At 32.4% G+C, this 14,173-nt stretch overlaps 1 protein-coding gene across 5 annotated transcripts in view; it reads right to left on the bottom strand.

The window, feature by feature from the left end:
• Positions 1-14,173, bottom strand: part of SETBP1 (SET binding protein 1) — a 488,090-nt gene that overhangs the window by 284,978 nt on the left and 188,939 nt on the right. The gene's annotated exons all lie outside the window — the stretch shown is intronic.

Raw genomic sequence — 14,173 nt, forward strand, 5'->3', positions numbered from 1 at the left:
CAATAAGGATGAACTGGCTGAAGTTTCATAATAAATAGAGTTTTGAAAAGTCTAGTACAGTTTGATGTAAAGTCTAGATATGAAAAAATCATTTTCAAAATGTCCAGAAGGATAAAACTTTGAGATGAACACAAAGGACTTTAGGTTCAAACAAGAGAAAAAGATTTATGTAGGAGCAAGGAATGGGGCTAGGTATGGATAAGGGCACTGGAGCTTCTGATGGTAAAGACTGAGAGTAAGTACATTTTTAACAGACACCACAGAAATATAAAGGGAGTGATTAAAGATTTGACATGGAGAAGTGTTCAAAGAAAAAAATATCTCAGTAGATAACTATCTCATTAGAAAAAGAGAAATGAGTTAAAAAAAACCATTGAGAAGGTAAATAAATCAAAAAAATTATATATGAATATCATACAGACACTCATTTGGAAAAAGACAGGGAGGTATATACAAGGTGATCAAAAATCTTTGTTAAGTTTTAAGCTTATTAAAGTTTATTAAAGTTTAAAAACAGATTAAGGATGTGGGGATATACAAACATGTACACACACACACATATATATGAGCATACATATATTTACACAAACAATTTATGTATAAATAATTACTGGAAAAATACAAGCTTAACAATTATACTTCTAAATAGGAATCAATTACATAATTCACAAACAAAAAAGGAAAAATAAGAAAATAAAAGTCTTTTGTATAAATAAACATTTAAAAACCTTTTTGCTTAAACTTATAAAGTGAAAGATAGTAAAACAAAATCAATTATTTTTTCTAAAAGGCAGAAGTTGCAAAACTGATATAAAATTATAATAAAAATTGGTAAAGTTAAGAGATGCATATGGAGAAAATACATTATAATTAAAAACATTATATAGGTAATGAAAAGAGAAAGAGTATTAAATATTTGTGCAACATAAGGTATAGAAGCCAATTTTTTTAAAAGAAAAGTTTGGTAAATTGCAACAAAGAGAATAATAGAAACAACAAAATAGGAGTCTTTAATATTACTCTTTTAGAACTGGATTAATTCAATAAAAAGATAAGAATGAAAATTTAGAATTGGGAAAACTTTTTGAAAAACTACATTTGACTGAAATGATGGATTCTGAAAAAGTAATTAAAGAATATTTTAATTACTTATCATAGCTGAGTATCTTTATATAAATTGATCATTCATTAAAGAACAAGGGAAAAACCAATAAAACAAAATTCCTTTACAGCACAAAAAAATAGTAACAAATGAAGGAAAACCCATTCCAAATACTTCTGTAAATGTATAAATTCTAGAAATAATAATCATTCCAAAAAATGGTGATAACAATGAAGCAACATGCCAAAACTTTTGTGACAGCAGTCCTCAGAGAAGAAATATAGAACTCTGAAACACATCAACAATATTGAGAATCTTTAGTAAAATAAATGCCCAAGAATCAAAGAGATAGAGAATTTTACATTCCAACATCAGAAAAAGAAATAGTGCATGATGGATGAAATCCTAAACAAAAAACCCTGGCAAAGACAAATTTACCAATGAATCAATAGCAAACATTTAACAAGTAATTAATACCTATGCAATGGATATCTTCAATAACCCTCTAAACTAGAAAGAAACACTCATCCAAAAGGCTTTTGCAAGACAAATATAGTCCTGATACTATGGGTCAAAGATGACAGAGAACTGAATGTTTGAAACCTCTGATCCAGAGTGTCCCACAAAAGGGGACAAATCAAAGAAAGAAAACTCTTATCTAATCTCAGTAATGAATGTTGATGCAAAAGTTCTAAAATATATAAATATGAAAAAATCCTGACTCAATTTTATAAAAATATTTAGTTTCTAAGAATGAACACATAATTATTATACTGTTTAAAATGGAGAAATACTAAAAACTTTCTCTATTATAAATGAGTGAAGTAAGAATTCTTCTCCTTTACACTATTATTGTTATAGTCAGAGATACCAGCTATTGCTTTAACTAGTATATAAGAGAATAAAATCAGGATTATAAACACTGGCAAAAAGTAAACAAAACTATCAATATTTATATATGATGACATAGCTAGAAAATTCCCAAGAATCAATGAAGAAACTTATCAAAATGATTGCTCTGTTCAGAAAGGTAGTAATATAAAAATAAATCCATTAAAAAACCAAAATGTTAAAGCATGAGCCAAAAAACCCAGAAAGAAATATTAATAAGGGAAAATGCTTTCAAAATAACTACAAATAGCATAAAGTATCTGAGAGAGAGAATCAATCAATCAATCAAATATTCATCAATGATTCAGTCAACAAGGATGTTTCAGACACTAGGCGAAGTACAAAGTAACACAAAAACACAGTGCCATCAAGGATCTCATTTCTAACCAGGGGACAATATGCAAATAACTCATATAAAGAAGTTGCATAAAGAATAAATGAAAATAAATTATAGAGTTTAAGATATTGAGGGTGGGGAGGTTAGGATGGGAGGGGAAAAATTAAGAATGGCCTCTAACAAAGGAAAACTGGGAAGTGAGGCAGTGAAGATAAGGAGGGAGAAAATTCCAGAAATAAGAGATGGTCATTAAAAAGGCACTGAGTTGGAAGGTGGAGTATCACAAACAAGAACCAACCAGAGTACATGGAAGGAAGAAAAGGACTGGAAGGGTAAAAAGGCATCAATGGTTGTGAAGATACCAGAAGATCTGATCCTTGAGGTTATAGAGATTCAGTGAAAGTTATTAAACAGGAGAACAGGGATTGATATGGTTAGACCCGGGCTTTTGGAAGATCGCTTAGGCAGCTAAATAGAGGATGACTTGTAGTGGAGAAAAACTTGAAGTATGGAGAATAACCAGCAGGCTTACTACAATAATTAAAGGATAAAATTATTGGTTCCTAAATTTGGGTGGCAGTTGTGTGACTAAAAAGGGGGGAGGTAAGAATGCTCATGAAGGTAGAAATAACAAAATTTAGTCAATGGTCTAGAATAAGGAGTGATTGTACGTAAGCAGCTAAGGATGACACTAGTGTTGTACATAAGACAAATTCAAAAGAGGGAGGGGTTGGAGAAAAAATAATGAGTTTTCTTTAGACATGTTGAATCTGAGATGTTTACAGAGCATTCAGTGTGAAATATTCAACAGACAGTGATGTGAGAATGAAGGTCAGCACTGAGGTTAGAGCTCAATAAATAGATCTGAAAATCATCTGAATAGAGGTGGTAATTGAACCCATGATAGAAGATGAGATTACCAAATGATATAGAGGGAGAAGAAAAGAGGATCCAGGATAAAACCCTTGAAGGGCTAATATAGTCAGTGGTTTGACCTGAAGAAATATCAAGGAAAGGAGAATGGACCATCATCAGACAAATGGAAGGAGATCAGGAGAGAATAATGTCACAAAAAACAAAACAAAAAACTGGAAAGGAGAAAATATTCAGAAAATGGTTATGTAGAATAAAAGTGTCGAACTCAAATAGAAATGGGGCCACTAAATCATATGTAAAGATCCATATGGGCTGCATATTGAATTTGAAAACCACATGTTAATATTATATATTTTATTATTATATATTTTGTTAAACATTTCACAATTACATTCAATTTAGTTCTAGCTGCACTGAGAATACTGTGGATCAAAGATGACAGAGAACTGAATGTTTGAAATCTCTGATCCAGAGTGTCAAAGATTAAAGAAAGTTAAGATGAATGAGGAATAAGAAATGGCTACAATATTTGACAATTAAGAGATTATTGGTTTCTGGAGAGAGCAAAATAATAAATTAATATTTTTAGATAATTAAAAAAAACAAAAGTAGAGAAGGATCTGGAATTTCTAAATGACTTTAACCATGAAATGATGGAAAGATATAGAATGATAGGTAGCATTGTTGGGGGGGGTCACGTTTATTAAAATTCGGGGAGACATGGACAGGTTTGCAGGCATCAGGGAAGTAGGCAGCAGAAAGTGAGAGACTGAAGATTGAATACTTTATAGAAATAAAGAAGGACATTTAATTGAGAAGTCATTGTGCATGGTTGGATCATGTCAATTTGATAAAACAACAATCACTGAGGCAGCTAACTGGAATGATAGAAAGCCAGACTTTTAATTTAGGAAGACCTAAGTTTAAATATAACCTCAAATACTTACTACATGTCTAGGAAAGTCATTTAAATCTCTCTGAGATTATTTCCTCATTTGTTAAATGAAATAATAATTCTGTTAAACAAAAACAAAAGATCAAAAAAATAGAAGAGAGTGTAAAATAACTCATCAGCAAAACCATTGACCTTGAGAACAGATTAAGAAGGGACAACCTAAAAATTATAGGCCTTTCTGAAAACACGGAAGAGAAATAAAGGCTGGACATAATATTACAAGATCTAGTGGTGGAAAATTGCCCTGATATCATGGAACCAGAGGGCAAAATAGTTATTGAAAGGATATATTGATGCCCTCTAGAAAGAGATCCTAAAATGAAAGCACCAAGATATGTTGTGGCCAAATTCAAGAATTATCAGATAAAAGAAAAAATCCTGAAAGCAACCAGAAAGAAAAATTTAAATACCAAGGAGCCACAGTAAGGATTAAGTAGGACCTGGCAGCATCAATATTAAGGGATCAAAGGGCCTGGAATGAGATGTTCCAAAGAGCAAGGGAACATAGAATGCAGCCAAGAATCCACTATCTGGCAAAGTTGAGGCTACTCTTCCAGGGGAAAAGATGGACATGTAATGAAATGGGAGACTTCCAATATTTCCTGATGAAGAGACCACAGCTAAATAGAAAATTTGGATATCAAACAGGAGGCTCAAGAGATACATGAAAAGCTTTAAAAAAGGATAAAGAAAAAAAAAAACTGCTATCCAATAAGAAGAAACTGGCTATATACCCGTTTGGAAGAAGGAGTCTCATAGCTCTTGTAATGTTATTAGAAAGAATATACTTAGCCAGAAGTGATGGACACTCATAACTTTTCTGTGACTCAGATAGAATGATTTAAAAACAATACCTCCTTAAAAAGGGGGACAGTAAGGAGACGGGAGGATGGAGGAGACTGAATGGGGTAAATCTCATTACATAAATAGGTACAAAAGACCTATTGTAATAGAGGGGAAGAAGGGAGGAGGTGAGAACAACCTGAATCTTTATCTCATCAGACTTGGCTTAAAGTTAACTTAGACACATTCAGTTAAGTTAAGAAACTTATCTTAACTTTCAAGCATTAAAAGGGGAAAAGGGGAGGGGGAACAGGGAGGGGTAGAAAAAGAGGAACTAACAGAACAAAGGGAAGAAGGGGAAAAGGGAAAGGGGAAAGAAAGGGGAGGGGGTTGATATAGGAGGGCAAACACATTGAAGGTACAATGATTCAGAAACAAAACACTGGGGAATATGGATAAAGGGAAAAAAAGAGGAAATACAAACAGAAGGAAGATAGCATGGAAGGCAATAAAGAGTTAATAATTATAACTTCAAATATGAATGGGATGAACTCTCCCTTAAAATGTAAATGAAGGGCCAGCTAGGTGGCGTAGTGGACAGAGCACCAGCCCTGGAGTCAGGAGTTCAAATCCGACCTCAGACACTTAATAATTACCTAGCTATGTGGCCTTGGGCAAGTCACTTTACCCCATTTGCCTTTCAAAAAACAAAACCTAAAAAAATAAAATGTAAATGAATAGCAGATTGGATTAAAAACCAGAATCCTACAATATGCTGCTTATAAGAAACTCATTTGAAGCATAGGGATACATATAGGGTAAAGGTAAAAGGTTGGAGCAAAATATATTTTGCTTCAGCTGAAGTGAAAAAACCATTGGTAGCAATCCTTATCTTGGGCAAACCAACTGTAAGAATAGATAGTTTTAAAAGAGATAAGGAAGAAAATTATATTCTCCTAATAGGTACCATAGACATTAAAGTAATTTCAATACTGAATATGTATGCACCCAATGGTATAGCATTGAAATTCTTAGAGGAGAAGTTGAAAGAGCTATAAGAAGACACAGACAGCAAAACTCTTCTAGTGGGCGACCTCAACCTCTCGTGCTCAGATTTAGATAAATCTAATCATGAAATAAACAAGAAAGAAGTTAAGGAGGTAAATAAATTGTTAGAAAACATAGATGTGATAGAATATGGAGGAAATTGAATGGGGATAGAAAAGAATATGCTCTTTTTTTCCATGCAGTACACAGTACTTACACAAAAATTGACCATATACTAGGGCATTAAAAACCTAATGATCAATTGCAGAAAGGCAGAAATAGTGGGTATATCCTTCTCAGATCATAATGCAATCAAAATCATATGCAATATTGGGCCAGGGAGATATAGACCCAGAACTAATTGGAAACTAAATAACCTTATTTTAAAGAATGAGTGGATCAAGCAAGAAATTATAGAAAATATTAATGATTTCATCCTAGATAATGATGATAATGAAAGAACATATCAAAACCTATGGGATAGACTCAAGGCAACTGTGAGGGGATATATTATATCTTTAGATACTTACCTAAACAAATTAGAGAAAGAAGTGATCAATGAACTAAATATGCAACTAAAAAAATTAGAGAAAGAACAAATTAAAAACCTGCAATTAAATACCAAATTAGAAATTCTAAAAATTAAATAGAAATTAATAAAATCTAAAGGAAGTAAACCATTGAACTAATAAATAAAACCAAGAGCTGGTTTTATGAAAAAATCCAATAAAATTGATAAACCTCTGGTCAATTTGATTAAAAAAAGGAAAGAAGAAAATCAAATTGCTAGTATCATCAATGAAAAAAAGGTGAACTCACCACCAATGAGGAGGAAATTAAAGTAATAATTCAGAATTATTTGGCCCAACTATATGATAATAAATTTGACAATCTACATGAAATCGACAAATATTTACAAAAATATAAGTTGCCCAGATTAAATGAAGAAGAAATTAAAAGCCTAAATTATCTTATCTCAGAAAAAATAAATTCAATAAGCCATTATTGAACTCCCTAAGAAAAACTCTGCAGGGCCAGACAGATTAACAAGTGAATTCTAACAAACATTTAAGGAACAATTGGTTCCAATTCTAAATAAACTCTTTGGAAAAACAGGTGAAGATAGATTTCTGCCTAACACTTTCTATGACACCAATATGGTGCTGATACCTAAACCAGGAAGAGTTAAAAAAGAGAAAGAAAATGATAGACCTATCTCCCTGATGAATATAGATATAAAAATCTTAAATAAAATCTTAGCACAATGATTATAACAAGTTTTCACTAGGATAATACGTTATGATCAAGTAGGATTTATACCAGGGAAGCAGGGTTTGTTCAATATTAGGAAAACTGCTGGTATAATTAATTATATCAATAATAAACCTATCAGAAATCATATGATCACATCAATAGATGCTGAAAAAGCTTTTGACAAAATACAGCACCCATTCCCACTAAAAACACTAGAGAGTGTAGGAATAAATGAATTTTTCCTCAGAATAATAAGCAGTATCTATCTGAAACCATCAAAAAGCATTATATGCAGTGGGGATAGGCTAGAGGCATTACCAATAAGATCAGGGGTGAAACAATGATGCCCATTATGAGGACTACTATTTAATATTCTATTAGAAATGTTATTTTCAGCAATAACAGAAAAAAAAAGAAATTGAAGGAATTAGAATTGGGAAGGAAAAGATAAAACTCTCACTCTTTGTAGATCATATGATGGCTTATGTAGAGAATCCCAAAAATTCATCTAAAAAACTACTAGAAATAATTAACAACTTTAGCATAGTAGCAGGATATAAAATAATCCCTCTCAAATCCTCAACAATTCTATATATGACTAGCAAGATATAAAAGTTAGAAGAGAAATCCCATTCAAAGTAATCTCAGAAAATATAAAATACCCGGGAGTCTACTTGCCAAGGCAGACTCAAAAACTTTTTGAAAACAACTACAAAACACTTCTTACACAAATAAAATCAGATTTAAATAACTTGGTAAACATCAACTGCTCATGAATAGGTCAAGCTAATCTAATAAAAATAACAATTCTACCAAAACTAAACTACTTGTTTAGTGACCTACCAATCAAAATTCCAAAAACTTACTTTAATGAGTTAGAAAAAGTTGTAAGTAAATTTATATGGAGAAATAAAAAGGCAAGAATTTCCAGGGATTCAATAAAGTACAAGAGAAGATGGCTTAGCTTTACCAGATCTAAAATTATTTTATAAAGCTTCAGTCAACAAAACTGTCTGGTATTGGCTAAGAAATAGTGTGGTGGATCTATGGAGCAGAATAGGTTTGATAGCAGGAAACGATTATAGTAATCTGCTGTTTGATAAACCCAAAGAGTCCAACTATTGGGATTACAAACTCTCTCTTCAATAAAAACTGTCAGGAAAATTGGAAGTTAGTATGGAAGAAACTTAGATTAGAACAACACCTCACACCCTATACGAAGATGAGATCAAAATGGATATATGATTTAGACATAAAAAAATATTATAAGCAAACTAGAAGATCAAGGTGTAGTTTACCTGTCAGATCTATGGAAAGGGAAGCAGTTTATGATCAAGGAAGAGATAGAGAACATCATTAAAAATAAAGCTTTTGCACAGACAAAAACACTGTAACCAAGATCAAAAGAAATATAGTAAATTGGGAAACAATTTTTACAACTAGTATTTCTGATAAATGACTCATTTCTAAAATATACAGAGAACTGAGTCAAATTTTCAAAAAAAAACCCATTCCCTAATTGAGAAATGGTCAAAGGATATGCAAAGGCAATTTACAGATGAGGAAATCAAAGCCATTCATAATCATATGAAAAATTGCTCTAAATCATTGTTTATTAGAGAAATGCAAATTAAAGCATCTCTGAGATGCCACCTCACATCTCTTAGACTGTCCAATATGATCAGAAAGGACAATGATCAATGTTGGAAAGGATGTGGGAAATCTGGGACACTAATACATTGTTGGTGGAGCTGTGAACTCATACAACCTTTCTGGAGAGCAATTTGGAATTTTGTCCAAAAGGCAACAAAAATGTTCATACCCTTTGATCCAGCAATACCACTACTGGGTCTATACCCTGAAGAGAATATGCAAAATGGTAAAACCATCACTTGTACAAAAATATTCACAGAAGCCCTGTTTGTGATGGCAGTGAATTGGAAATTAACTGTCCTTCAATTGAGGAATGACTTAACAAACTGTGGTGTATGTATGTCATGTAACACTATTGTTCTGTTAGAAACCAGGAGGGATTGGAATTCAGGGAAACCTGGAGAGGATGTGCATGAACTGATGCTGATGGAGACAAGCAGAACCAGAAAAACATTGTACACCCTAACAGAAACATGGGGGTGATGATCAAACTTTGATGGACTTGTTCATTCCTTCAGTGCAACAACCAGGGATAATTTTGGGCTATCTGCGATGGAGAATACCTTCTGTATCCAGAGAAAGAATTGTGGAGTTTGAACAAAGACCAAAGACAATTATTTTCAATTTAGGAAAAAAATAGTTATATTATTATGTAATTTTGCTATCTCTTATACTTTATTTTTCTTCCTTAAGGATATGATCTCTCTCTAATTGTATTCAACTGAGATCAATGCATGTAAAGACTAATAGAATGGGGGCAGAGCAAGAATGGGGGAAAATTGTAAAACAAAATAAATAAAATCTTTCTAAAAAAAAGAAATAACAATGGCAATTACTTCATAGAATTATTATGGGCATCAAATGAAAATGTCACATTGAAACAGATGTTACCACCAGCTGTCTTTTCTTTTTCCTTCTTTCTTCTTCTTCTTCCTTCCTTCTTCTTCCTCATTTTTCCTCCTTCCTTCTTCTTCCTTCTTTTTTCATTTTCCTTCCTTCTTCTTTATTCTTCTTCCTTTTTTCTTCCTCTTCTTTCTTCTTCTCCTCTTCCTCCTACTACTATTACTACTACCAGTTACTACTACTACTATTACTAACTACTATTATTACCAACTACTATTACTACTACTACTATTACTACTACTACTACTACTACTACTACTACTGCTACTACTGCTACTACTGCTACTACTACTACTACTGCTACTACCTCCAGCCAACTAAATTTACAGATTTAGGGCTATGCTAATTAAATTGTTGAGAGGATACTTTTTCATTTTAGAAAAAGGAATCATTCAAGTGCTTAGTAATGACTTTTTTATAACCTACTATTAAAAAAAAACTTGCTAAAGAACTAAATATAGCAATATCTGGCCTTTGTTTAAAACTGGCACTTCCCTCCCAATTCCCTGTTTCCCATCCACCTATTCATTGGAATATATTTTTGATGAGAACATTTTTTGCTTCTTCATTCACCAGCCCAATCTCTATAAGATCCTTCCAAATAAGAATTTCAAGCTCCTTTGGAATATTTCCTCTAAGATGCCTAATTTTTTTCTTTGTAATACTTAATTATCTGAAATGAAGCAAATGCATGTGTATACATGCATGTGTATGTTTAAGATATCAACAAAATAATTCATTGCTGAGAAGCCACATCAGGGTCTCATCCTTCAAACCGACAAGTGCAAATCAATTTGAGGGAGATCCCAATTATTAGTTTTAAAGAGTTTATTTCATCTTATTAAAAATAGGATCAGTTCATCTTCATCACATCTGTCTCTTTCTCCTGAATGCCACAATAACCTTCAGTAAAGGGTTTGTATTAAACCTTTTTCTCTCCATCAGAGAGAAAACAATAACACTTAGAGTTTGAGTAATTCATGGGTCCAACATTCCTATTTCCTTTTTGCAAACGTATTTTTCCTAGGTGCTCCTCAAGAAATACATGAGAGAAAAGCACAACTTCCCTCCTCCTCCATAGGGTGACAATAAAAGGTATCATCAAAAATGTTGCTGTCAGAAATCATATAAATGGTAGAACTGTTGAAGGTTCATGACAAAATCCTTGTCCCATCATGAAACACTGAATATAAAAGAACACCTAAACTTATTGCCATACCCCATATATAATTTGAAGCCTTTTCTCAATCTTCAACCTTAAAAAAAGCAAACTAAAAACATACCTTTGTACTTTTTCTTAATCTCATCAATTCTTATATTTTTAATTGGTATGTTTATTCATATGTTCCTCTGATATATATATATATATATATATACATATATGCATATATATATATATATATATATATGTAGCATTACACATGCATTTCCAACTATGTATTGTGGATTTCAAACTGAATGAACTGAAGATGTCTCTAACTCAATGAACCAAAGACATTTCAAACTCAATATATTTATAACAGAATTCAATATATTCATTCCTACTCCAAAATTTCCTGTTTTTGTTATGGCCATGGTTCTAGTCAACCACATTTGCAGTGTCAGTGATGTTCTCTAATCCTGACTCTTCCTCATTCCACATATCTAATATATTACCAAATCTTATTTTACTTCCATATTAGCTCTTATATCCTTTCTTCTTTACTCATACAACTACTCTTCTCTTGCGGTTCCTAATCATTACTCCTCCAGACTATCACCACAACCTCTTAATTGGCCTCTCTTACTCTAGACTTTCCCCTCCTCAATCCATGTTCCATGAAGTTGCCAAAGTGATTTTCACAAAGCAAAAGTCAATTCCCTATTCAATTAACTCAAATGTCCCCTATTACCTCTAGGAAAAAATACAAACTCTTAACTTGTCATTTAAATTCTTTTATACATTGACCTCAATCAACCTTTCCAACTTTATTATATATTACTTTCATTTGTTTTTCTATTCCCTAAAGCCAGCATGGAACCAGGTATATAGAAATCACTTAATACATCTTTGTTGACTGATAAAACTACATTAGAATGTTCATTATCAATGATATGCATGATTGAAAAATAAGTTGAAATGATTGCTAGAGAGAATGAGAGCCAATTAATGAACTTTTTGAGGGTTATACTGGGACCTTTGAGCTATGAGAAGTGTCAGGGGAAGGCCTTCAATGTCTTATAAAGGATTTGTTACAAGAGATTTATAGAAAGGCATAGTTAAGAATAATGTTACAGCAACAGGTTATAGAGGGCTGTTACCATAATATCAGAGGTCAGAGTGGCAATGGAACTCCAAAATCATCTCATAAAATTCAGTCTAAATCCTTTCTTCTACAGTGAGGGAAATGAGATTTAGAGATGTTAAATTCCTCAACCCAACAGCTTAGTTTTATTCACAGAGACAGTATGTTACACAACTAGGATTCAAACCCATACCCTTCTGACTCCAAGTTCATTAAAGTTTCCATTAAATTTCAAATTACATTAAAATCATAAGAAACAATTTCTGCATTGTTTCCTCACTCTAGGAGGTGGGGCAGGGGGAAGCATGTTGGGTTTAAGGTATTGTGTAAGCAAAATGAAAACATATCCCATTTTATATCACTGTATTATAATTTGCAATTTCACTTAAAGGAACAAATACTCACCAGAGACATGCTCAGTACACACTATGCTATGCTCTGAAGACGTAGAAGGCATGTCTAACATATTGAATATTTACACATAGGAAAACAGTGAAAATTACAAATGATCAGCTAAGCTAACCAAATTGAATGTGATTAATAGCCAAAATGTATATAATGTGCATAAAAGAACTGGAATGTTTAAAATTGAAATGCTATGTAGGGTTAGAAGGGAAATGTCATTGATGATCAAGGAGATCAGGGAAGGGTTCATTGAGCATAACTGAGTTGAACTTTGAAAGATGAGAATGGAATACAAAAGTGATATTGGGAGTGGGTGTGAAGGGGGAATTAGAATAGGAATAGGAAACAGTGCTACCAAAGTCACAAAGACAACAAAGCAAGTTGGAGACCAAACAGTATAGTGGCTTACCCAGAAAGGATATAGGGAGCCTAGTAAGGTAGTAGTGTTGGTTGTAGAGGGTCTAATATTTTCTTATTAGGCAATAGGATAGCACTTCTTTTTCATGACATAAGAGTAAAATGACTAGATCTAATTTCATTTAAAGAAGATTTTTCAGTCAGAAGTATATAGGTTTGATGGGTAGTGAGTATTGCAGGCAACATTAGATCTTCCTTTTAAGGAACTTATTGTAACAATTCTAGCAGTTGGTAAGGAGGGCCTAATACTCTCATAGAAGCAGTGGAAATAGAAGAGATGCTTTGGAGATGATACATACCTTCCTACTGCCTAGAGTCTTGTTTGGAAAAAAGGAAACTTCTATCTATATGCCTTTATAAATAAAAGCTAGTAGATAATCAAATTCTTTTTCAGGTATTGAGGAGTCCACAAAAGTGACTATTTCAAGGGTTATTAGATCTCTGAGTCCCCTAAGGAAAGTCTATGGAATTCTCCGGAAATTGCATTTTAAGATATTTATGACAGGAAACAGAAGATGAGATCTAGAAGTGTCAGTTTATATTCAACTATATAGGAAGTCCACAAACACTGACTTTGGTCAATGACTGTTAGTTTGTGAGTCAAAAGACCTATTTTAGAAAAAATGCCTATGCAATCTTTGTAAATTATCTTAGCCTGAGTTCCAGTTTTTCCATTTGCAAAGCAAAGATGAGAGTTGTTAGCTTAATGGATCTTTAATATCTCAATTCCACTTCTAAAACAACTATGACTAAAATCTTGGACATGAATACTCTCTGAGTAGCAGAAACATTAAAACATACAAGGTCAGGAAAAATAAATAAATAAATAAAATGAAAAATGAAAAAAACAAAGTCAGAAGAGAATCAGAAGAGGAAATGATAGAAGATCAAGATACTTACAAAGGGGAGAAAGAAAAGATAAGTTAATAAAAATATAATTTTATCATTTTCATTGAAAACTTTAATGTCTATGGAAATAGTTTTTTTGTTTGATTCTTAGAGAGGATATAGATTGTGAAAAATTATGTCTTCCAAAGATGACTTATCCAATCTATTTTCATCCTTATGGAGAAAAAAAAGAAACTGAAAAAGACCAAGGGTAATGTGAGAACTCTATCTGGTAGGAAAAGCATATTGTAAGGGGGAAAAATATACAAAGACAAGTATCTTCTCATTCCATCAATAGCTAGTCTAGACAAGTTTCTAAACTATGAACCTCAAAGAATAATTGAGTCTAAACATTTGGAACAGTTTTGTCAGCATGA

Source organism: Macrotis lagotis, chromosome X (assembly GCF_037893015.1).
Source record: "Macrotis lagotis isolate mMagLag1 chromosome X, bilby.v1.9.chrom.fasta, whole genome shotgun sequence".
Taxonomy (NCBI): domain Eukaryota; kingdom Metazoa; phylum Chordata; class Mammalia; order Peramelemorphia; family Peramelidae; genus Macrotis; species Macrotis lagotis.